The sequence below is a fragment of the Nyctereutes procyonoides genome, unplaced genomic scaffold (genome assembly GCF_905146905.1).
Source record: "Nyctereutes procyonoides isolate TBG_1078 unplaced genomic scaffold, NYPRO_anot_genome, whole genome shotgun sequence".
In the NCBI taxonomy this organism is placed as follows: Eukaryota; Metazoa; Chordata; class Mammalia; order Carnivora; family Canidae; genus Nyctereutes; species Nyctereutes procyonoides.
The window spans coordinates 19654918-19676778 of record NW_026575160.1 but is presented as its reverse complement, the minus strand read 5'-3'; the positions used below and the strand labels follow the sequence as shown (position 1 = coordinate 19676778).

Sequence of the window (21861 nt, the reverse complement as noted above, 5' to 3'; positions counted from 1 at the left end):
GAAGCTTTCACCCTGGGGCCCGAATGGACTGAAAGGTATCTGCCATCCTAAAGGGGAGGCGCAGAGAAGGGGGTGGGGAGCTGTCAGCTGGAAGTGAAGGATGGAAAAGGGGCTGGGAATGAAGCCTGGGAGCCTGGTTAGGAGAGGCAGTCGTAAAGTAGCTGGCTCATCTTTGCCAGTCTAACAGGGCCCTCATCAAAGAATGGGATGAGCTCATGTACTTGTTGGAGGACTGCCACCACTTGTGTCCACACAGTTTATTGAAAAGTAAGAGCTTTGTATGGGGGACAAGGAAGGAGACATGGGCTGCTTCTAAAAATAAATAAACTGTGGTGATGTTCTGGTTACTAATGCTGCACAACAGTCCACCCCAGAACCTGGTGGCATAAAACAAGGACTTTATTATGCATATGGAGTCCATGTGTTGGGATTTCGATAGGGTACCATGGGCATAGCTTACCTTTGCTCCGTGACGTCTGGGGTCTGACTAGGAAACTACAAAAATTGGGAGACAAGGTGATTTGAAATCTGTAGACTGAAATCTGTAAGGATCTTCACTCACATAGCTAGTGGATGATGGCTATTGGTGGGACTTCACTTGGGACTATTGGCGGGAACACATGACCTGGGTTTCCTCATGGAGTAGCAGCTGCATGAGAGTCAGATTTCTTACATGGAAGCTCAGGACTGCAAAGGTTAAGTATCCCAACAAAAAAGGTGGCAACAGGGTTGCTTTTAATGACTCAGCCCCAAAAATCTTGCAGTCACTTTTCCCGTATTTTATTGGTTATAAGCAAACTACAAGCCCATCTTAACCCGAGGGTAAAGGACAAATGTCAAAGAATTTGTTTGCATGTTTGAAACCACCACAGAGGAGCTGAAAATATCCTGGCAATTGGTAAGCCTTGCACTTATCCCAAGATCTGGGAGGAGAGAGGAGGGTGCTATGACCTGTAGGGGGTGTCACGCTCCAGCAGGAAGTGCTTACATCTGTTCTCTGCTCCTTTTCCTCTGGCCATCGCTCCCTCTTAATCTCTGAAACCACATGGATTCCCCCCTACCTAATTTGGTGGCTTTGGGAGGACATTATTTTCCTAACAGTTCATCAGACTCTACAAATTCACTCTTACCTTCTCTTGCTCCTTTATCCACATGTGTATTTCTCCTTCCTTATCAATGGAGTAGGATTCCAGATGACCTGAGTTTGAGTCCTCGCTCCAGAAATATTTGGTCATTTCTACAGGTGGCATGACCTCTCCGAATGTCAGTTTCCTCACCTACAAAGTGGAAGTTTTGTGACAATTAAAAGGGTTGATGCTTGGCAGAGAAAAGCCTTTCGAGGACTGTCAACTGACCTGGGCTTAAACTGCCCAACATAATTCCCTCTCCCTTTTTTCCTAACAACTTTCCTACTTCTTATACTTTGCTCATAGTCTGCACATGGACAGACCATATTCACATCCTGACCCCCACATCTATTAGGTATGTAGCCTCGGAATGTCCCTTTACCCCCTTGAGCCTCAGCTTGTCATCTGTGTACAATGGATGCTAATACAGGGCTCGAGGGTATTTGCGTAGATAAAGTGAAATCATACATATGAGGCAGCAGCACCAGCCCAGGCCCTTGTGAAGGTTAATTCCACAACCTCCCCCATCTCCACCCCCTACCATAATTCCATCTTTTTGTCTTTGGTATTACTGTGCCTCACCGAAGTGGGCAAAGTTCAGTCTACTTAAAGATTCACAACTTTCTTTCCAACTCCATCTCGTGCACGTCTTTCATCAATAATCATTCTCAATTTCCCGGTCACCCACTATGAAAATTCAAATGCCTGAACCTTTTGTGGGGGGAGGTTGCTTAGAGATAAAATGATCTACGGATCCCTGAGAAGAAAGTCCACAGGACAGCGCATATCACAGTGGGCTGCCTTGCCTGGAGGCCTGGGTAAATACCTTAACCAGGCCTGACTCCAGCCCCCTGGTGGGGAGGCTGACACCCGCCGGCTAAAGGGAAAATCCCTCTTGCTGGATGACTGTTACTCAACTCCCAGCCTTTGTACTAAAGGAGCAAGACGGGGGCGATGTTGCCAAAGCCCAGGGTTTTCTCATTCAGGACTAAACGGAGCATAGCGTGACAGCAACTGCCGGGGTGTGACTTCCTCCCAAGGAAAGAAAAGCCTTAAAAAACTCTGCCCCCAAATGGGGTAGGCCTTAAGTGATCCCAGCCATCCTTGTAGTGTCTTTGCTCAAATACCCACCATAGCCACAAACATGGTCCCTGGCAGCCCAGCAGAAATCATTTTCCCAAGTAACTGTCAGTTTTTCTCCTCCTTCTTTTTAATGGAAGAAGTTATTTTCAGTGAAAAGATTCTGGATGTTTACATTCCTTAGACTAAGAGAAGAGACCCAGCTCCTAAGAAAGGTCTGGCCTGAAAGCTAAATGGGCATCTTCTTTCCCATTTCTTCCTCCACTGTCCTTTAAGGATGGAGTTGAAGGGTCATCTTTATTTCTCCCACATTATCCTTTGTCTGCAATCAGCTCACCAACTTATGCCTTCAACAAGCATTTAATGAACATCCCTTCTGTGCCTGGCTATGTAACTTGGGTCACATAAAAATGAATTAAGCAGGATCCAGCCTTTAAGATGGCCCATGCATGTTTTGGGAGGAGATGATGGGATGGCCAGATATGTGAGAACATGTAAATGTCATCAGGTATTTGAGTGCGGTGGTAGGGCGGTAGGGCTCGATAGCGCGGCCACACAGGAGCACCAACAACTTCTGATGATGAGTGAGCAATGGACGAGTGGGTGTTTGCTGTGTGGGAAAGGAGCAGGAGAGTGTTTCAGCAAAGGACAGCATGTGCAAAGGCATGAGGCAACATGACCCTCTGAAGAACCACAGGTCATTAGGAGCAAGAAGGATTTAGCCGGAAATGTAGTTGAACTCACTGGCTAGGCTTGAACTTGCCATGCTACCAAATCTGGGCTTTTCTCCAACCCTCAAGAGAGCTGCTCTTCCAAATTAGAACACCTGGCAGGCAACTTGCTGACAGCCACTCCCGGGGACATGAACCTGGTGTTTCCTCAGTTTCCCCCATCTGCAAAACATAAAATCGTTGATTCTCCAAGTCTTTGCATGGCCAGGATGAGTTACACAGAGACCATTATGTGGCTTCCAACTTTCATCTGCTTTATTGGTTCAAGAGTGAAAACATTCATTTATTTTTATGGGACACATGGGCTTGGGTTTTTTTTTTATTATTAAAAATAAAATTCTTGAGAAAAATTCAAAACTTTGGTTTCACAGCTTCCTGCAATATTGAGTTTGGACTCTGTGTCTCTCAGGCAAAGCCAGGAGGAACTGATCTATGGTGATTGACAATGAACCACATGGGTTTCTTAAAAAAAAAAAAAGAAAGAAGAAGAAAAGAAAGAAAGAAAGAAAGAAAGAAAGAGCAAATGGTTTCCCCTACTGCTTCCCTACATGTTGCCCCAAAAGAAAGACTCCTCATGATTTCACCTTCCTACTCTTCAAGGAACTGACATCCATGTAATAAGCTGGCCATTGGTGGAATAAGTAAGGCTTAGATATGGTTGTTTCACTCTGTGACCACCTAGGATGTCCAGTTTAACAAATGAGAAAATGGGATGCCTGGGTGGTTCAGTGGTTGAGCATCTGCCTTCAGCTCAGGGCATGATCCCAGGGTCCAGGGATCGAGTCCACATTGGGTTCTCCATGGGAGAAGAGGAAGCCTGCTTCTCCCTCTGCCTATGTCTCTGCCTCTTTCTATGTGTCTCTCATGAATAAATAAATAATATCTTTTAAAAAAGAGAAAATATTGCTAAAAAAGTGAAGGGAAGAGATGTCTCACTATTTCTTTTTTGAATAGAGTTGACATACAATGTTACATTCATTTCAGGTGTAATGATGCAACAACTTCCTAGTTTATGCTGTGTTCACCACAGCATAGCTCCCATCTTCACCAGACATTGCTATTATAACATTGCCGACTCTATTCCTCTCTCGCCTCTCCTTCTTGATTGTTCCTACTTCTCAGCCTCAGACCGCCCCCCCCCCCCCCACTTGAGACCTGATGTCTTCCTGCTAAGGTAGGTCTGTGTCTAAATTTACTCCTGTGTTGAGGGTGAGGGGTAGGAGTGGGAGTGTGGATGCTGTAGTGAGATCAGCCCAAAGTGGTGGGAAAAAGAGTACACTTTGCAAAGAGTTGAACTTGACTGGGCAGTTAGGTAACATAGGGCAGTGAGTCTTAACCTGGAGTTCGGGAAGGCCTTGCATCAGACCCGCCCACACTGCTTTCTTAGAATGGATGTTCCTTCCACCCCAGCTCAGAGTTCCTGAGTAGGACCTTTGGGAGCGAAGTAGAAGAATCTCCATTTTTGACAGGGTCCCAGGTAAAGTTAAAGAATTAAACTTTAAAGGGATTAAAGAGCTGAGTGAAGTAAGTCAATCGGAGAAGGACAGTGTATGTTCTCATTCATTTGGGGAATATAAATAATAGTGAAAGGGAATATAAGGGAAGGGAGAAGAAATGTGTGGGAAATATCAGAAAGGGAGACAGAACATAAAGACTCCTAAGCCTGGGAAACGAACTAGGGGTGGTGGAAGGGGAGGAGGGCGGGGGGTGGGGGTGAATGGGTGACAGGCACTGAGGGGGGCACTTGACGGGATGAGCACTGGGTGTTATTCTGTATGTTGGTAAATTGAACACCAATAAGAAATAAATTCATTTAAAAAATTTTAAAAAAATAAAGGGATTAAAGAATTAAAGGGAGTAAGTATTCTGGCTCTGGGGTCAGAGAAGGAGCATTCCAGCCCTGGGCATTGCTACTCATGTCACCAGGGAAGCCCCAACTGTCCTATATTATCAAGTTAATGATATCCCTACCTGTATCAGTAGGACTTGGTCAGCTGCAATAAACTGAATTCCCAACAGGGTCTTCAATAATAAAAGCATTTGATTCTCTCACACAACCAGAAGTCTGGAAAGAGTAATCCCAGAGTGGTCTAGTTCTATAGCTTTGTACTCCCGCTGGCCCATTCCTCCAAAGCTGCAAGATGGAAGCAAAAACACAGTCCCTCAAGCTTCCACGCTAAGGTCACAAGAAGAAAGGAAAGAGTAGCTGCAATAATCTCCCCCCACAAGAGTTTCTGTTGTGTTACCTAGGGAGAACTTACCATCCATATCGTTGATTTGGACACAGCCACCTTCCTAGGCAAAGGGCTGAAGAAAAGGGTCCCAAGAAAATGGAAACTCAGGTGCATGATAGGCTTTTGGGGAGGCTCTCTGAGACTTGGACATCTTTACTACCTGAATAAGTTGGCTCAGTGAGAAAGGAAGAAGCCAGGCATGACTGAGAAACAGGTGTATTTTCCTCTTAGTCAAGAACCATATAACAAACCTTGTGTTTCAGGTTTTTTTTTCCATGTCCCTTTGTGTAATTCAGTTGTAGCAACTAAATATTTCCATGTGTCCTCATATAGAACTTTGACTTCCTATTTTATTTATATTGTATTATATGTGTTGTCATTACTGTAAGATGGCTTGAACCTGGATAAAATAGGTAAACGCACACAAAAACCCTGAACAATAATTCAAGAATTCAGGAATAAGAGTGTGTTTTTTCTGCCCTAACTCCATGGAACAACCTCCCTTACCTTGAATTATCAACTGGCAGCCCTTGGTCTAAAGAGTTTCCTGATGGGGCTACCAAGAATGAACATCAAAACAATCCAGATTCAGGGGTGTCACCCCATCCCATCTCCATGTAGGAATGGGCTTGGAGCCAGGGCAGGAAGTAGGAGGAGATCAAGGTATTGGTCTAGTGGATACACTGGAGAGGGAACTGTAAACAACTCTCTTGAGGAGCCACAAGGCTATCACTATGAGATAATCAGTCTAGACTGTCTTCCAATGGCTGGGAGACACTCCCCCTCCAAGTGCAGCCCAGCAGAGCAGCCTGCCCCTTTGCCATGGCTTCCCAGCTGCTGCCACCATGGAGTTGTCAGGAAATTTGTGATAATTCTTTTTATTGATCATCTCTATTGATTTTGTCTATGGTGAAAATATACTGCAGACACGTTAAGTAGCTATTATAGTCAAATTGTCTCTTAATGAATTGTACCAACAGACAGGATTTTACATTTAACCCTAACTGGGACTTTGACTTTCTAGTCACTGAATGATCATAGAAGGGTTAGATTCTAGTGTAGAACCCAAGCTGATTTGACCGTGGTGATTTTCCTGGATACTGCTGAGGAGTGCTAAAACTTGCCCAAATGAAAATGTGGAATAATATCTCATTAGGAGATGAAACTGATCATCAAAAAAAAAAAAAAAAAAAAAAAAGCATGCAAGAATCAGCCCTGTGGCTCAAAAGCATGTAATTTTAGCCATTTCCCCAAAATTTAATTTATTTTCTAGCTGGTTACTTTATTTCAAAATTCCAGCAAAAAAAAAAAAAAAACAAAAGGAGGTTATCACTTTTGATGAACCCCCAATTTATCCCATATTTTATTTTTATTTTTATATTTTTAAAGATTTTATTTATTTATTCATGAGAGACACAGGGCGGGAGAGAGAGAGAGAGAGAGAGACATAAGCAGAGAAAGAAGCAGGGTCCATGCAGGGAGCCCGATGCAGGACTTGATCCCGGGACTCCAGGATCACGCCCTGGGCTGAAGGCAGGCGCTAAACTGCTGAGACACCCAGGGATCCCTTATCCCATTTTTTAATGAGGCTTTCCTCATTATCCCACTTTTAAGAGGCTGGAAGAAAGCAAGACTGTGCTTTATCAAAGAGTGTGCTTCTTCCCCCTTCATGTGTTTTTGTTTGTTTGTGTTTTCTCAAAAAAAAAAAAAAAAAAGGCAGTACACATGTGCGTGTGTGTGTATGCGTGCATGCCTGCATTTTGGCAAAACTGTATTCAGAAGAATGTTTGGAAGCTTAAATCTAATATGCTAAGTGTTAGCCAGCAGCAAAAATTTCTAATTCTGTTATCACATCCCAAAGAGAGGGCTTGAATTGGAAGTGTCACTTTGTGGTAGTGCTAGCAGATACTCAAATGATACTCTATTACCAGAAGCAAGACTTTGACTATTATTATTTTATAATGTAATGGGCAAAAATCACAGTAAAAATGCTATCTCTGATGGGAAAATACTTCTTTGCCAGACTCTTAAAAATTATAATTTCAACAATTTGGCAAAAAAAAAAGTCTTTATTTTTGACACAAATGAATTACGACTACAGGCAATGAATACAGAGACCAATGTCCCAATTGTATTTGGGCTTTGGTTTTGAGGAGAACAATCATTTAGGGCTGGTCAGATGATAAAACTGCACTTTCCTTACACAATATACGGGAAATGGAGTAGCTCTTCCAATCCTCACTGGCCAACACTCTACAGTCCTTTTGGTGCAGATTCAAATGAGTATTCCTCTCCAACTCAATAGAACCTAGATTGCTGCTTAGATCCCATGAACTGAACCATGACTGTAGGTCAGGCTTTAAGCTTAGAGCTTTGGTCCTTCTGTTCTTCTGTCAGCAGAGGCTCTATTCCAAGGCTGTTTTGCCTCTTGCTACAAGATGGTTGCCTACAGCAATAAGTGTTCATATGCTTCCCGGTTTACACTTAGCAGGAGAAAGAAAAAAAAAAGAAAAGAACAGAAAAGTATTCTCTCTCCCATCAGGGGATGCAAATCATTTCTATTTGTATGACTGGGCCAACTTGATCTTGTGCCCTCTTCTGAGCAAATGCAGATGCCAGGGAAAGGTCATGGACTCCTTGGTTTATACAGGTCTGGACATTTCTCTGGAGCTGAGGATAACATGGACCACTAGATTCATTTGGGGTTCTGTTCAGAAATGAAGAAGGAGATGGCAGGTGGGCAATCAAAGGTGTCTGCTACACAGTCTTAGTGCTTACTATGATCCTATGCCTAAAGGATGATTTTGATTCATGAGGAAATTGAGACTTTGAGTTATTAACAAATATGCCTAAGTTTATGCAGCTGACACCGGTTGAAGTCTGGGCTAGAATTAAAGCATATTAAGTGGTGAAAGCCCTTAACCTCATCACTCTACTGCCTCCCTTTAGTTGGAATGTTACAGGGCTATCATAGCAATGCCTTCCTTCATAAATGCTTATCATCTATGCCACAAAGAAATAGTATTTTCTATTAGTCATAATAGAAATATTGGCAAACAGGATGTCAGCAATCAATTCAGTTATCTATTGCTGCTTTGACTTATCCACTTCTGTCCCTCAAAACTTAATGACTGTTAAGGTAAGGGATAATTTTCTTAAAAAAAAAGATTTTATTTATTTATTCATGAGAGAAACAGAGAAAGAGAGGCAGAGACATAGGCAGAGGGAGAAGCAGGCTCCATGCAGAAAGCCCGATGTGGGACTCAGTCCTGGGACTCCAGGATCACACCCTGAGCTACAGGCAGATGCTCAACTGCTGAACCACCCAGGTATCCCAATAAGAGATAATTTCAAAGTATGGTAAAATCATGACTCTCCTACAGATATAAAATGAGCATGTGTTTAAGATTTGTTTAAGTCAATATTAATTAATTAAATTTAAATTTAAAAAAGAAAAAATAAATTAAGAATTAAATGAGGGAAACAGGTAAATTTATACTGATTCAAAGAAGAAGACAAACATAAGTTTGTATGGGGTAAAGGAATGTTGAAATGAAGATGAAAATGGGCATAATATTAACTTTTAGGGGAAAGGACAGCTTGTCCAGCCACTGGGCAGAATTCATTTGCATATCTATAGACAAAAATTATTTTAGATTGAGATCAGTTGTCAACAAATTACAGAGTTCTTAAACAGCTTCCATGGAATCAGAATCGGATAACTTGGGGCAGCTTGGGTGGCTCAGCGGTTTAGTGCTGCCTTCAGCCCAGGGTGTGATCCTGGGGTCCCGGGATCGAGTCCCATGTCGGGCTCCCTGCATGGAGCCTGCTTCTCCCTCTGCCTGTGTCTCTGCCTTTCTCTCTCTCTGTGTGTGTGCCTCTCATGAATAAATAAATAAAATCTTAAAAAAAAATCCGATGACTTGAAAGAATATACACAATGTTATTTTCTGCTACAGCACATTTTTTTTTCTATATTCCACTAACACTTAGTTTCTCATAACTTAATAATTAAACAGGACTCAGCTAGGCAGGTTGCTCTGCTGGCTTCACCTGAAACCATTCCTGTGGCTGTAGTCATCTGAAGGCTTGACTGAAGCTGGAGAACCCAGCCAGTTGGTGCTTGTTCTAAAATTTGTACCTGCAGGATTTTAATTTATGGAGGTCATTGAGTCACGACACCAAAAGTCTAATACTATTGAAAGATTTTCACTACTTACATTTCACAAGAGAAGGGGGCATGCCACACCATGCAGGGCTCCATGGGAAGTACCAGGTTTTGGTCAGGAAGCAAAAGCAGGAGCAAGAGGAAAGCCTATACCAGAGCTTTTATTAGGATTTAGGATTGGCTAGTTTGAATAACTTCAACAGGCTTTGGGACCTAGGGGCTGTCCTGAGCTATCTGATAGCTGCCCTTGGGGTGATTTAGGGCAAGGGAAATATTAGCTTGGAGTGTGAGAATGAGTTAAGCAGGTAGGCAGAGGCTTGGCACTGAATCAAGCAGTCTACAAAGGAAAGGCATGCTCCAGGCAAGCTGACCATCACCTCTAGGAATTAGCTGGCCATGGGAGGGGTAGTGTCTCCCCAGGTCTGAAATCCCTGAGATGTCAGAACATTACAAGATACAAAAAATAAAAAGCATGATTGATAGTGCTGCCATCTGCTGAAGTTCCTCGGTTCTACTCCACACATCTTCTCATACTCCCACAGGCTCAACAGGACTTCTCTACAGGCACCTGGTTCTAAGAGGGAACGCAGAAGCTTGTGATATTTCCGGAAACCAAGGCTCAGAAATGACATGATGCCACTTCTACTGCATTCGGTAGGTCAAAAGAAGACACAAGGATAGCCTAGGGTCAAGAGCTGGGGAAGAAGAGTCCACTTTCTAATAGGAGCCGCAAAGAATTGGCATAACCCATGGAAACCTATCACATCACTCACCAAATTATACTAAAATTGCTTGTTGATACGGCCAACTCAAACAATAAACAATCAACTTTTTATAGGCATACCATACTTTATTTATCTTTGTATCCAAGGGCCTCAGATACAATAGACACCACTTGTCCAAAGCTAATGGGTGGGGAGATCATTCAGATAGATGGAATTAAATAAGGACAGAGAAGCAAGAAAATACAACAACTACTCATTTTTAAGTTCTCCGATTTAACATATGATAGACAGTAGAAAACAAAAGTTGTAAGAGCCTTATATTCAAGACAAAGGAGTTAGACTTAGTTTTGGGGAAACAGGATGCCATGGAAGGTTTCTGAGTGAAAAAATAACTTACCACTATTTCTCTGAGTTTGCTTAAATGAACTGGTGGCTCTATCGAGGGACCAGTTTAACTAATTATTTGCCATAAGAAAGAAAAATGTTTGAGGACACACAGGGACCACTTTATCATGCAAGGGAGTCAGCCAGCTGTCTGATGAGCTAGCCTCTTGGCATATCAGAGATTACAGAAGAGCCCATGTCAGCTTGGTTATTCACAGTCTGTCCATTTGTTTTGGTTGATTTCTTTTTTGTTTTTTTAATTTATGATAGTCACAGAGAGAGAGAGAGAGAGAGGCAGAGACACAGGCAGAGGGAGAAACAGGCTCCATGCACCGGGAGCCCGACGTGGGATTCGATCCCGGGTCTCCAGGATCGCGCCCTGGGCCAAAGGCAGGCGCCAAACCGCTGCGCCACCCAGGGATCCCTTGGTTGATTTCTTTAACCTCTATTAGAAAAAGGCGAGAACCCCAGATCTCTCATATCCTCAGTAGTAGTACATTATAATGAAAGCAAGTCTCTGACCAAATCCTGCCTCGCCAACAAGCAACCATTAGCATGCAGGCACGAAGAGGTCTCAGAATCTGCTCTTGTAAACTCAGAGAAGTATCAACTCCATCCTTCAAACTCCTTGGCAAGAAGCTGGCTTGAAGGTTTTACTTGAGACAAAGGCCACAGTGTTCTAGTAGCAGATCTTAGCTAACCTGAGTCAAGTCAAGCCACATAATCCCTCCATGTGATGGCCAAATCCAGGGCTGAACAAGAATCTGAGGTCTAGGGTACCACCAAGAAGAGTACTGCACTCTGGGCTTACCATATTCTTGTGCCTCTTACACACAAGGCAAGGTACTCTACATTATTTCTAGCCAACTCTTATTTTGTATACACCACTCCTTTCACAGATATATGTACATGTGTTCCTAATATGATTTATGATATTTAGCAAATGTTCCACTCTACATTTGTAGTTAGTTTTATTGGAGTATAATTGAGTTGTAAGTATACAGTTAGATCAGCTAGTATAGATTAAGGCAGGATCCTTGCAGCTCTTGTATATTCGTTACCTATTGCAACATAACAAATTACCCCAAAACTTGATGGCTTAAAAGAACATTTATTAGTTCCTAGTTTTGGTGGGTCAGGATACTAGACCCATTTCAGTGGGGTGCTCTGCTTCAGGTCCTCTTACACGCTGTAATCAAGGTGTTGGCTGGGTCTGTATTCACCTCATAGCTCAACTCAGGAAGGAGACCAGCTCACTCAGGCACTGGTTGGCAGGAGTCTGTTCTTTGTGGGTTCTTGGATTGAGCTGTCTCAGATTTTCTATGTCTGGGGGCGACCCTTCATTCCTTGCCATGTACCCCTCACCCACATGGCAGTGGCTTCATCAGAAACAGCAAGCCCAGAAGGCAAGACAGAGAATGCTAGCAAAATGGAAATCACAATCTTTGCTAAGTTAATCACAGGCGTGACATCTCATCCCTTTTGCTGCTTTCTCTTTATTAAAGCAAGTTATATGGTCTGGCCCACATTTAAGGGGAGGAGGTTGTGTAAAAGGAAGAATACTGGGAAGCTGCCCACCACACCCTGTGTTAACTTCCTGGAGACCCATGATTAGAGTTTTTCAAATGCTAACCAACCACTCCTTCTTAGGTAGCTTCAATTAGTAACTAGTCCAACTTGGGGTATAAAAAAAAGCTAACATAAAAAAGTTATCACCTTGAAATACATATTGAAATATTTTGAGGTCGATTATAAAAAAATATAACAAGCACTGCCACCCTCTTTACCCACAAACCCTATTTTTATCAGATTTTTATTGAAAATCTTTTTTTTTTTCTCAGTAAAAGTTCCCTATGATCTCTGACCTTTTTGTTCAGCGTTTCAGTTCTAGAGGCTTCGAACAGGATTTAATTTTGTCTGGAGGAAATGCAGGACAGGTTAAGGTGCAGGGTTAATAAATAGCCCAAGCCGAAGAAAACTGGGATTTTTAAAGTACTATAAAAGATTTACATCCCAAAAAAAAAAAAAAAAAAAAAAGGTTTACATCAACAACAAGGTGCAACACAAAGTTACCATGTATTTATCAAGGTTACCAAAGTTGTATCTGGAAAAATACAGTTGTTAATGAGATCATTCTTTCCAAGAAGAAAGCAAAAATATGTTTGTCTATCTTATATAAAGAGGGAGATAAAGAATAGCAGCATTATTTCTGCTGAAAATAATCTGCTTTTTCTTGGGTATTGAAAAATACAAACTGTATATTTTGACAAGAAAGAAAATAGCCGTATTTGGGATGGTAACTTTTAATACCTAACATAGAATTGATAACTTCTGTTGTATGATGTGGTTATTGCAATAAAATTCTTTCTGTAGACAAGCTTTCAAACAAACTTCTTACCAATCTGTACTGAAAAGGGTGGTATTAAAGAAGATAATGAACTCCCACCCCTGCACCAGATTAGGTTTCTTGGAAACCTAGGATGTGTTGTTATCCATTGCTTTATTCAAATATTACTTGGATAGAAAATCATTCTTGGGGTGCACAAACCACAGAAGGCTTTTGGATGCAACACAACCTCCAAAAATTAAATGATTCCAATCTTGCAAAGTTTCAATTGGACTCATGTCCTTATAAAAAGCCATTTTTCTTCAGTTTGGTAATTGCAAGGGCAAATCAACAGTGGGCAGAGCACAAACTTTTAAGTGGTGTCATTAGACAGCCAAACCTATAAAATATCACATTATTTAGGCAACGTATAGCTCAGTCAGTGTTACTGGTAAAATATTTTAGTCTAGCAACGATAACAAACTTGTAAAGTGGCTCAAATGAAAAGCAAAAGAGATCATTGCCATCAGCTTTTGGAAGGAGAACAGTACTGCCACATAACCAGCAATAAGATGAAGATTTCTGTTGTTTTGGATATAATTGGATATAGTGTCTTGATTCATGTCAGTCTATCACATAAAAATACAACATTTTCTTCTGATAACCTCTTGAAGTCAAGGCATTCTCAGGGCTTGAGGTTTGTTCTGATGAGAAACAATAAGATCTTTATGTGGCTATTCATTTTGCGCTATAAATAACTAGAATCCCAGATAAGAAAATTATATTTACAGCCTAACTTTATTATTTTAAAATTGTTGTTTTCCTCCTTAAACAAGTCAGCTGACTCTGGATTGCTGGAAATCCCTGCACATTTTATCATGCCTGGGTCAGCAGTATATTCTTGGCTTCAGAAACATTGATGTTGAAAATTGAACATCTGGTCTTCCCTTTCTATTACCTCCCCACCCCACTCCTCACTATTTCTCCCCCAAATAATCAGCATTCCCTCTTTTGCTTCTCTGGCTTGAATAGCATTTAAAACTTGAATTTGGTATGTATTATATTTATCTGTTTCCGGAGCCAATTGAACACTATTTCCAGTTCTGAAAATCTCTTAGCAGTGCCATTTCCTATTACTCCTTTTTATAAACCCCTGAAAAGCAAGGGCGAAGGTTATTCTGATGGGTTGGATCAACTGGTCACTAGTATAAGGAATTGCCTTGCCCAATGTCCTTGCCCAATGTCAGAATCCTTCTTCTTTCTTCCTGCCTATCATGGGTATTCTTTAAGTAGACCTAATGAAATTTCTCCCATAATCATGTTCTAGCCTTGATGTCCTTGTAAACCCAGAACTGAATGCAAAATACAATGTGCATATTATATATTATATATATTATATTATATTATATTATATATTCCCTTTTTCTTGCCTTTAGTCAGTTTCTCAAAATGAACTATAAACTTAAGATTTTAAAAAACACATTTCTAAACCAAGAAGATTAGTCACTTACTTTAAGGAAGTATCCAAATGCCTTCCTTGGACTATTGCTGGTTTCCATTGGGTGTGAAGGGTACTGCTCAGTAGAGACTTGCTAGGTAAAACATACACAGCAGGCACACGGAGTGATCCCACAGTGTTCCCAATACATCTGAGACATGCAGCACTTACCGGAGTACAGAACATAACCATGATGACCTGAATTCCATTTGGATCCCCCACATTTATTCTTTTTAAAAACAGATCGTATATTTGCAAATAACATATCAGGTAAAGGGCTAGTATCCAAGATCTATAAAGAACTTACTAAACTCAACAGCAAAGAAACAAACAATCCAATCATGAAATGGGCAAAAGACATGAAGAGAAATCTCACAGAGGAAGACATAGACATGGCCAACACGCACATGAGAAAATGCTCTGCATCACTTGCCATCAGGGAAATACAAATCAAAACCACAATGAGATGCCACCTCACACCGGTGAGAATGGGGAAAATTAACAAGGCAGGAAACAACAAATGTTGGAGAGGATGTGGAGAAGCGGGAACCCTCTTACACTGTTGGTGGGAATGTGAACTGGTGCAGCCACTCTGGAAAACTGTGTGGAGGTTCCTCAAAGAGTTAAAAATAGACCTGCCCTACGACCCAGCGATTGCACTGTTAGGGATTTACCCCAAAGATTCAGATGCAATGAAACGCCGGGACACCTGCACTCCAATGTTTCTAGCAGCAATGTCCACAATAGCCAAACTGTGGAAGGAGCCTCGGTGTCCATCAACAGATGAATGGATAAAGAAGATGTGGTCTCTATATACAGTCGAATATTACTCATTAGAAAGGACAAATACCCACCATTTGCTTCAACGTGGATGGAACTGGAGGGTATTATGCTGAGTGAAGTAAGTCAATCGGAGAAGGACAAACATTATATGGTCTCATTCATATGGGGAATATAAAAAATAGTGAAAGGGATTAAAGGGGAAAGGAGAGAAAATGAGTGGGAAATATCAGACTGGGAGACAGACCATGAGAGACTCCTAACTCTGGGAAACGAACAAGGGGTGGTGGAAGGGGAGGTGCGTGGGGGGATGGGGTAACTGGGTGACGGACACTGAGGGGAGCACTTGACGGGATGAGCACTGGGTATTATACTATATGTTGGCAAATTGAACTCCAATAAAAAAATACAAAAAAATAAGAAAATAAAAACAGATCATTCTTTTCTTTATTATAAAGTAAGATTCTTTGATAATTCTTGCCTGTCCCATTGAAGACGTCTTTGAAGAGCAAGACTTAAGTTGTACAATTTTACCTGACTCTCTCACAATATATTTTGTTGGGCTGTTGAAAAATATCACTGCTTTCTGAGAGATCTTCATAGTAAATGGTAACTGAATGTTTAAAGAAGAATACTTTTCAGTGGACTTTCCTAAAGTCACTGAGATGTGAATAGAATCCAGAAGACTTTATTTCTGTTGTTCCAATTCAAAATAGGCTGAGAATGGAAATGGTGACTTTTTAAGTGGAACTGAGCTTCAACTTTTAAGAGATGCTGTAGATTTTTGAGGGAAGGAGGACACGTGTCTGGGACCCAGCATTCCCATGTGGTTTCCAGCTTCTAAAATTTATCTCATATGTCTTAAGTGTTTGGTATAAATTTTATGAGACTTCACATTTCCATCCAATGTGTTAAATCTTAGATTAAGACCAAACTTGCACACCTTTTCTTACTTATGAGCAATTAAATGATATGATAACAAAAAAAGTGACTTTATTTACAGCACTGATGAAAAAGATTGGCAATGTGGTAACTCTTACTTTAAAAATGTAATTCCTTTTTAAACTAATTTTTAAACTAACCTTTGAAACTAACTGACTTTTTTCAAGGCAAGATCCTTGGAACCACTTGGTGAGTATATATTGAATATTTTACTTTTTCCTGTGATACAGCACGAAGTTCATCCAAATAGAACCATGCCTCCACCACATAAATCATTCAGAAGATCTGGTAACTTTCCATGTGATTCAGTTAAATCCTTTAAATCCCACAGGAGAATTTACTTGCTTTTGGCATATTTCACCATATTAGGAGGAAAACCAGTCTCCAAGGACATGGTGGTTAATGAGAATGGGCCAAAAGCAGATGTCCTAAACTCAGTTTCCTTAGCTTAGGCATTTTCAGATGGTGTTTCTCTTGGTCAAGAGTCCCTAAATGAGTTTCCTTTCTGGGTCCTCAGTACCCCTTAGGCTCCTCACAATGCCTTTAAAAGGGTAGAGTCCTTCCTCTCATAATTAAAAATGACAACTGCAGAGGGGAGTTAACATGTTGAACTAAATTCCCTGGCACTGAGCTGAAAACACAACTGTCCCGGAGTATCGGAACTGAGGGGCTTGAGGGCAGCAGAAAGAGATGAAGTCCAACAAGAAAGAGAAGTGAGTAGGACTCTTTCTGGGAAGTTGAGAGGCTTTGTGAGGCTAATCAAGTCTCCCTACCTCTCACTTTTGCCTAGTCCCCATCTATTTGTGCACACATTCTCTGAGCTGAGATGGAAAGCCACCTTCTGGTGGTGGCTGGTATTTTATGGATAGTGGAAACTAAATTGAATTTTAAGCCCTTTCCCATCCTCTATTTCTTTAGTTTCATTATGTAAACATGAATCCACAATGCCCAGGAGAGAGGTGTCATGGGCTCTGAGAAGACACACACATTTTGTTCAAGAGACCATTCCTTCACATCAATGGAAGTGGAACAGAGGAGGCAAATCCATTTTATTTTATTTTTTATTTTTTTAAAGATTTTATTTATTTATTCATGAGAGACAGAGGGAGAGGGAGAGAGAGAGAGACAGAGGCAGAGACACAGGCAGAGGGAGAAGCAGGCTCCACGCAGGGAGCCTGACATGGGACTCGATCCTGGGTCTCCAGGATCACGTTCTGGGCTGAAGGCAGCGCTGAACCGCTGAGCCACCTGGGCTGCCCTATTTATTTTTAAAGACTTTATTTATTTGAGAAAGAGAGTATGAGCAGGGGTGAGAGGCAGAGGGAGAGGGACAAGCAGGCTCCCCCCCTGAGCAGAGAGAGCCCTACATGAGGCTCAATCCCAGGACTCTGGGATCATGACCCGAACCAACTGCTTACAGACAGAGTCACCCAGGCTCTCCCTCAGCAAATCCACTTTAAATTGTATTGATGCCACAATTAAAAGAAATATCTCCTCTGGAAGACTTTACATACGCAAATCCATAAATGACTAAATGATAGAAATATTTTCAGTTTCATGTAAGGTAAGTTTTTAAAATCTCATTGGAACTCTTCTGCTGAAGGTCATGGCAAAGCCTAGTCTCTCCCATGATCAGATTGATCATGGGTCATCTCTACTCTAGGTGAGTTTGAAGCATCTATTTCCAGACTAGAGGAGGGAGGTCATAGGATAAAGAAGGAAATGAAATGTGTTCAGAATGTGGTTGCTCACTCTGCCTTCATTAGTGATCTTAGTAGTTCCTGATAAACTCTCCCACATTTTTTGTGCCAATTCTTGACATAGAAAATTTCCCCCCACAAAAAAAAGAAAAAAAAAAGAAAATTTCCCAGAGCAGAGCTACACAATTTATCAAATTTCTACATATATACTTGCTTTTTATTTTTTTTAAGGATTTTATTTATTTATTCACGACAGAGAGAGAGAGAGAGAGAGAGAGGGAGAGAGAGAGAGAGGCAGAGACACAGGCAGAGGGAGAAGCAGGCTCCATGCAGGGACCCTGATGTGGGACTCGATCCCCGGTCTCCAGGATCACACCCCGGGCTGAAAGTGGCGTTAAACCGCTGAGCCACTGGGGCTGCCCCATATATACTTGCTTTAAAATTCAGTAGATCGGGGGACTTGGATGGCTCCCTCAATTAAGTAGCTGCCTCCAGCTCAGGTCATGATCTCAGGATTCTGGGATTGAGCCCCCTGTCTCTGCTCACTGGGGAGCCTGCTGCTTCTTCTCCCTCTCCCACTCCCCTGCTTGTGCTCTCTCTCTCAAATAAAAATATATAGAATAAATAAATAAATAAAACTCAACAGACCAGCTATCAGAGAGAAGGAAGAAAAAGAACTACATTCATTCTAATCTGAAAGGAGCATGATATGGATCACTGAGGGGATCCCTGACCCTTCTAAGGCTCACTTGGGACTCTTTCTTTCTTTCTTTCTTTCTTTCTTTCTTTCTTTCTTTCTTTCTTTCTTTCTTTCTTTCTTTCCTTCTTTTTAAATTTCATCCATTTATTCATGAGAGACACACACACACACACACAGAGAGAGAGAGAGAGGCAGAGACATAAGCAGAGGGAGAAGCAGACTCCATGCAGGGAGCCCAACGTGGGACTTGATCCTGGGACTCCAGGATCACGCCCTGAGCCAAAGGTAGGCACTAAACTGCTGAGCCACCCAGGTGTCCGGGACTCATTTTTTCTTAAATCAAAAAACAGACTTTAATCTTAATGTCTGTATGCAAAGTATTAAGTTAGATACAAGGTGCTTTTTTGTTGAGGAGGAACGGATAAAGCAGAGGTATGGGAGTAGATACCAAGGCATGTCAAATGATGTACTGTCAACTTTTCAACTGAGTATAGGTCAATGAAATATTCCGAGCCTGAGGTTGTGGCCTGAGCCCATGGCTCCAAACCTGGACAGAATGGCTCCTTCCAAAGTCAGCATTTAAACTAGCCACCCCCACCACAAACCCAACCCCAGATGTTGCAAGAACTGGATTAATCTAAGGTCTTTCTAGCCTCCCACTGAGCATACATATTTAAATTCTGTGACTCCAAGCCAAAATTTCCCAGTGGACCACCTTATCCTTCATTAATTGAAAAAATAAACAGTTCTGTAGTAATGGAGAAGGGCCCTTTTCAGAGAAATGTCTTTGATGCTAAGGCTGCTGTAAGGATATATATCCCCATGCTTCTTGTGAATTTTAACACCAAACTCAAGGACCCCACAATAGAAATGGGCAACCAATAGTCAAGAACAGAAGTGTTTCCTATAAAGGCAATGGATGCGTAATTATAATCACTCTGACTCCAGTTTAGGGGAACCAAATCAAGGGGTCAAGGGGTGGCTAGGGCACTGGGGAGTCACAGCTCATGCACTGAACCCAAAAGACAGAGCTAAACACAGTGGTGGTGTGACTGCCACACACACAACAGGCTGCTGCTTCTCCTTTCTTGAGGTTGTGACAGCCTGTGACATTTTAGCTACAATGCTTACCCTACAGAAGGAGCCCATGGTATGTTATTGACAACCTACTATTTTTCAATTTGTTTTATATATTGCCATCACGAGTGGGAGGAAATGAGAGTTTATCAATATTTCCTTTACGTTCACCTTGGTAGGGGAGGGAAGAAGCTAGCATGGTCTTTTATGTACCTGTTTTCAGTTGACTTGTTTTAAATAAGCATGACACCTAGCTGAATGTTACTTTCTCCTCTGGGCAGAATTCTTTCCAAGAAGGTGAAGAGCACATATCCTCAAGGTAAAAAGAACGTGTGTGTGGCAAAATAAGAAATGTAGTTATATAGAATTGGCACCTAGAGGGGCCAACTCACCACCTGCCCACACCAAAAAACCAAAAACACATAGTCATGCCTCCTGGTTGAAAGCATGCGTACTCAATTTAGATGGACTTGGGTTCAAATCCCAAGTAGGTGTGAACCTTCTGCTATGTAAGTGAGTAATTGTCTTCAGGCAGATCCTTCCAGAATTAGACCCAAATTCAAGTGATTTATTATCAATAAAGAACTCCCGGGAAAAAATGGCAAAGGCTTGATAAGCAGACTAAGGAAAAAGAAGCAGCTAAGCAAAGGTCTATCTAATTTTGCTTAAAGACCAGCCTCAGTCTGATCTCTGCAAAGGTCTGAAGGGGGTAAATTACACCCAGAGTTTGTCTAGGAGCAAAGGAAGCTAGGCTTTTGTACTTGAGCATTGGTCACAAGCTAGGAGGCACTTGGGCACAGGTCAGGTGGCTATGGTAGCCCAAGGGCAATCCTCTGAAGAACTTTGCAGCTATAAGCCCTTAGCAGCAAGACACATCAAACAGAAGGATGGATGCTCAGCACCAGGGGAAATGACTGGAGAAGATTGGGTGGGGGTACCAAGAGTGTCTACTACTGGGACTGGGCAAATTTCTTAACTTCTCTGAGCTTATTTTCTTTCATGTAACATGGGGGAAGAAGTAACTAAACTAAGAGAATTGTCATGACCATGAAATGGAGATGCAAAATGCACAGAATCTGATATGGAATAAGTGTTCAATTAAATATTACCCAATCTCTCACCGGCTATCAAATCCCCAAGAACAGGGGAGCATCTCCTTCATTATTACTGTCTCCCTACTCACTAGAAAAGTGCTTCGTACATAGGAGGCACTCAATGAATATTTGTGCAGCTTTAAGGTAAGAACAACATCATAGGGATGCAGAAGACTTTGCCAAAGATAGAAAACTAAATTCAGGTGGGATTGGACAGTAAGCTCATGACAATTCAAAAACCCTATTTTGACAACAGAAAAAAAGCAGAATTCTCATGTGGGAAAGGATAAGTACATGATAGGGATAATTGGGGCTTACTAAAAAGACTTTTATTGACAAAAATCAAAATAATTTTTTTCCCTGTTTTGGGATGGGCCCAGAGTAGAGAGGGTCTTCTGAGTTGCCTTCAGTGCATTGCACTCACAAGTCTTAAATCATTGTTCTTTTTGGAAACTAAAAAAGGCTTGCCTATTTTAGCAATTCTCAAGATTTTTGGTTCCAGGACTTCTTTTTATTCATGAGACACACACACACACACACACACACACACACACACACACACACAGAGGCAGAGACACAGGCAGAGGGAGAAGCAGGCTCCATGCAGGGAGCCCAGTGTGGGACTCGATCCCAGGACTCCAGGATCACGCCCTGAGACGAAGGCAGAAGCTCAACCACTGAGCCACCCAGGTGTCCCAAGTTCTAGGACTTCTTTAGATTCTTAACACTCAGTGAGGACCCCAAAGAGCTATAGTTTATATAGGCTGTAGCCAGCAATATTTATCATATTAGAAACTGACACTGAGAAAATGTTTAATTCTTAGTTACCTAATTTTAAAATAATAAAAGTTACAAGTTAGCATAAGTAATATATTTTTATGAAAACAACGATATTTTCTAAAACCAAAAAAAGACAGTAAGTGGCATTGTTTTACATATTTGCAAATTTATTTTTTTTCATATTTGCAAATTTAATATCTGATTCAATAAAGATAGCTAGATTCTCTCTCCTTCTCTATTTAGTGCATTGTGACATGTTGTTTCATTTGAACACTTTAAGACTTCATCTTCAAGAAGACCCTGACTGACCTCTTTCATAGGTCCACATTTCCAACCATTGATGACTCCTTCTAGAGCAATAGATAGCCAGCAAGTCAATCTCATCCAGAAAGATTTTTTGTTGTTTGTCCTCTGTGTCCAGGACCAAGTGGTTATGCAAGAGAATTTTATCACCTAGTCCTGCCCTGCAATCCAACAACACCAACATTTGGAGAAGAGAAAGAACAATTACCAGA

The 21861-nt window shown here is 41.5% G+C and overlaps 1 long non-coding RNA gene across 2 annotated transcripts in view; it reads right to left on the bottom strand.

Moving 5' to 3' along the window:
• Positions 1-21861, bottom strand: part of LOC129502901 (uncharacterized) — a 39265-nt gene that overhangs the window by 6162 nt on the left and 11242 nt on the right. Inside the window, exons 1-3 of one of the 2 annotated variants that reach the window (XR_008663069.1) lie at positions 4910-5031; positions 2952-3100; positions 1131-1277 (exon numbers count right to left, since the gene is read on the bottom strand). This is a non-coding gene — a long non-coding RNA (uncharacterized LOC129502901). Of the gene's footprint in view, positions 1-1130; positions 1278-2951; positions 3101-4909; positions 5032-21861 lie in introns of those variants that run through there. The other variant, XR_008663070.1, reaches the window with a different exon arrangement.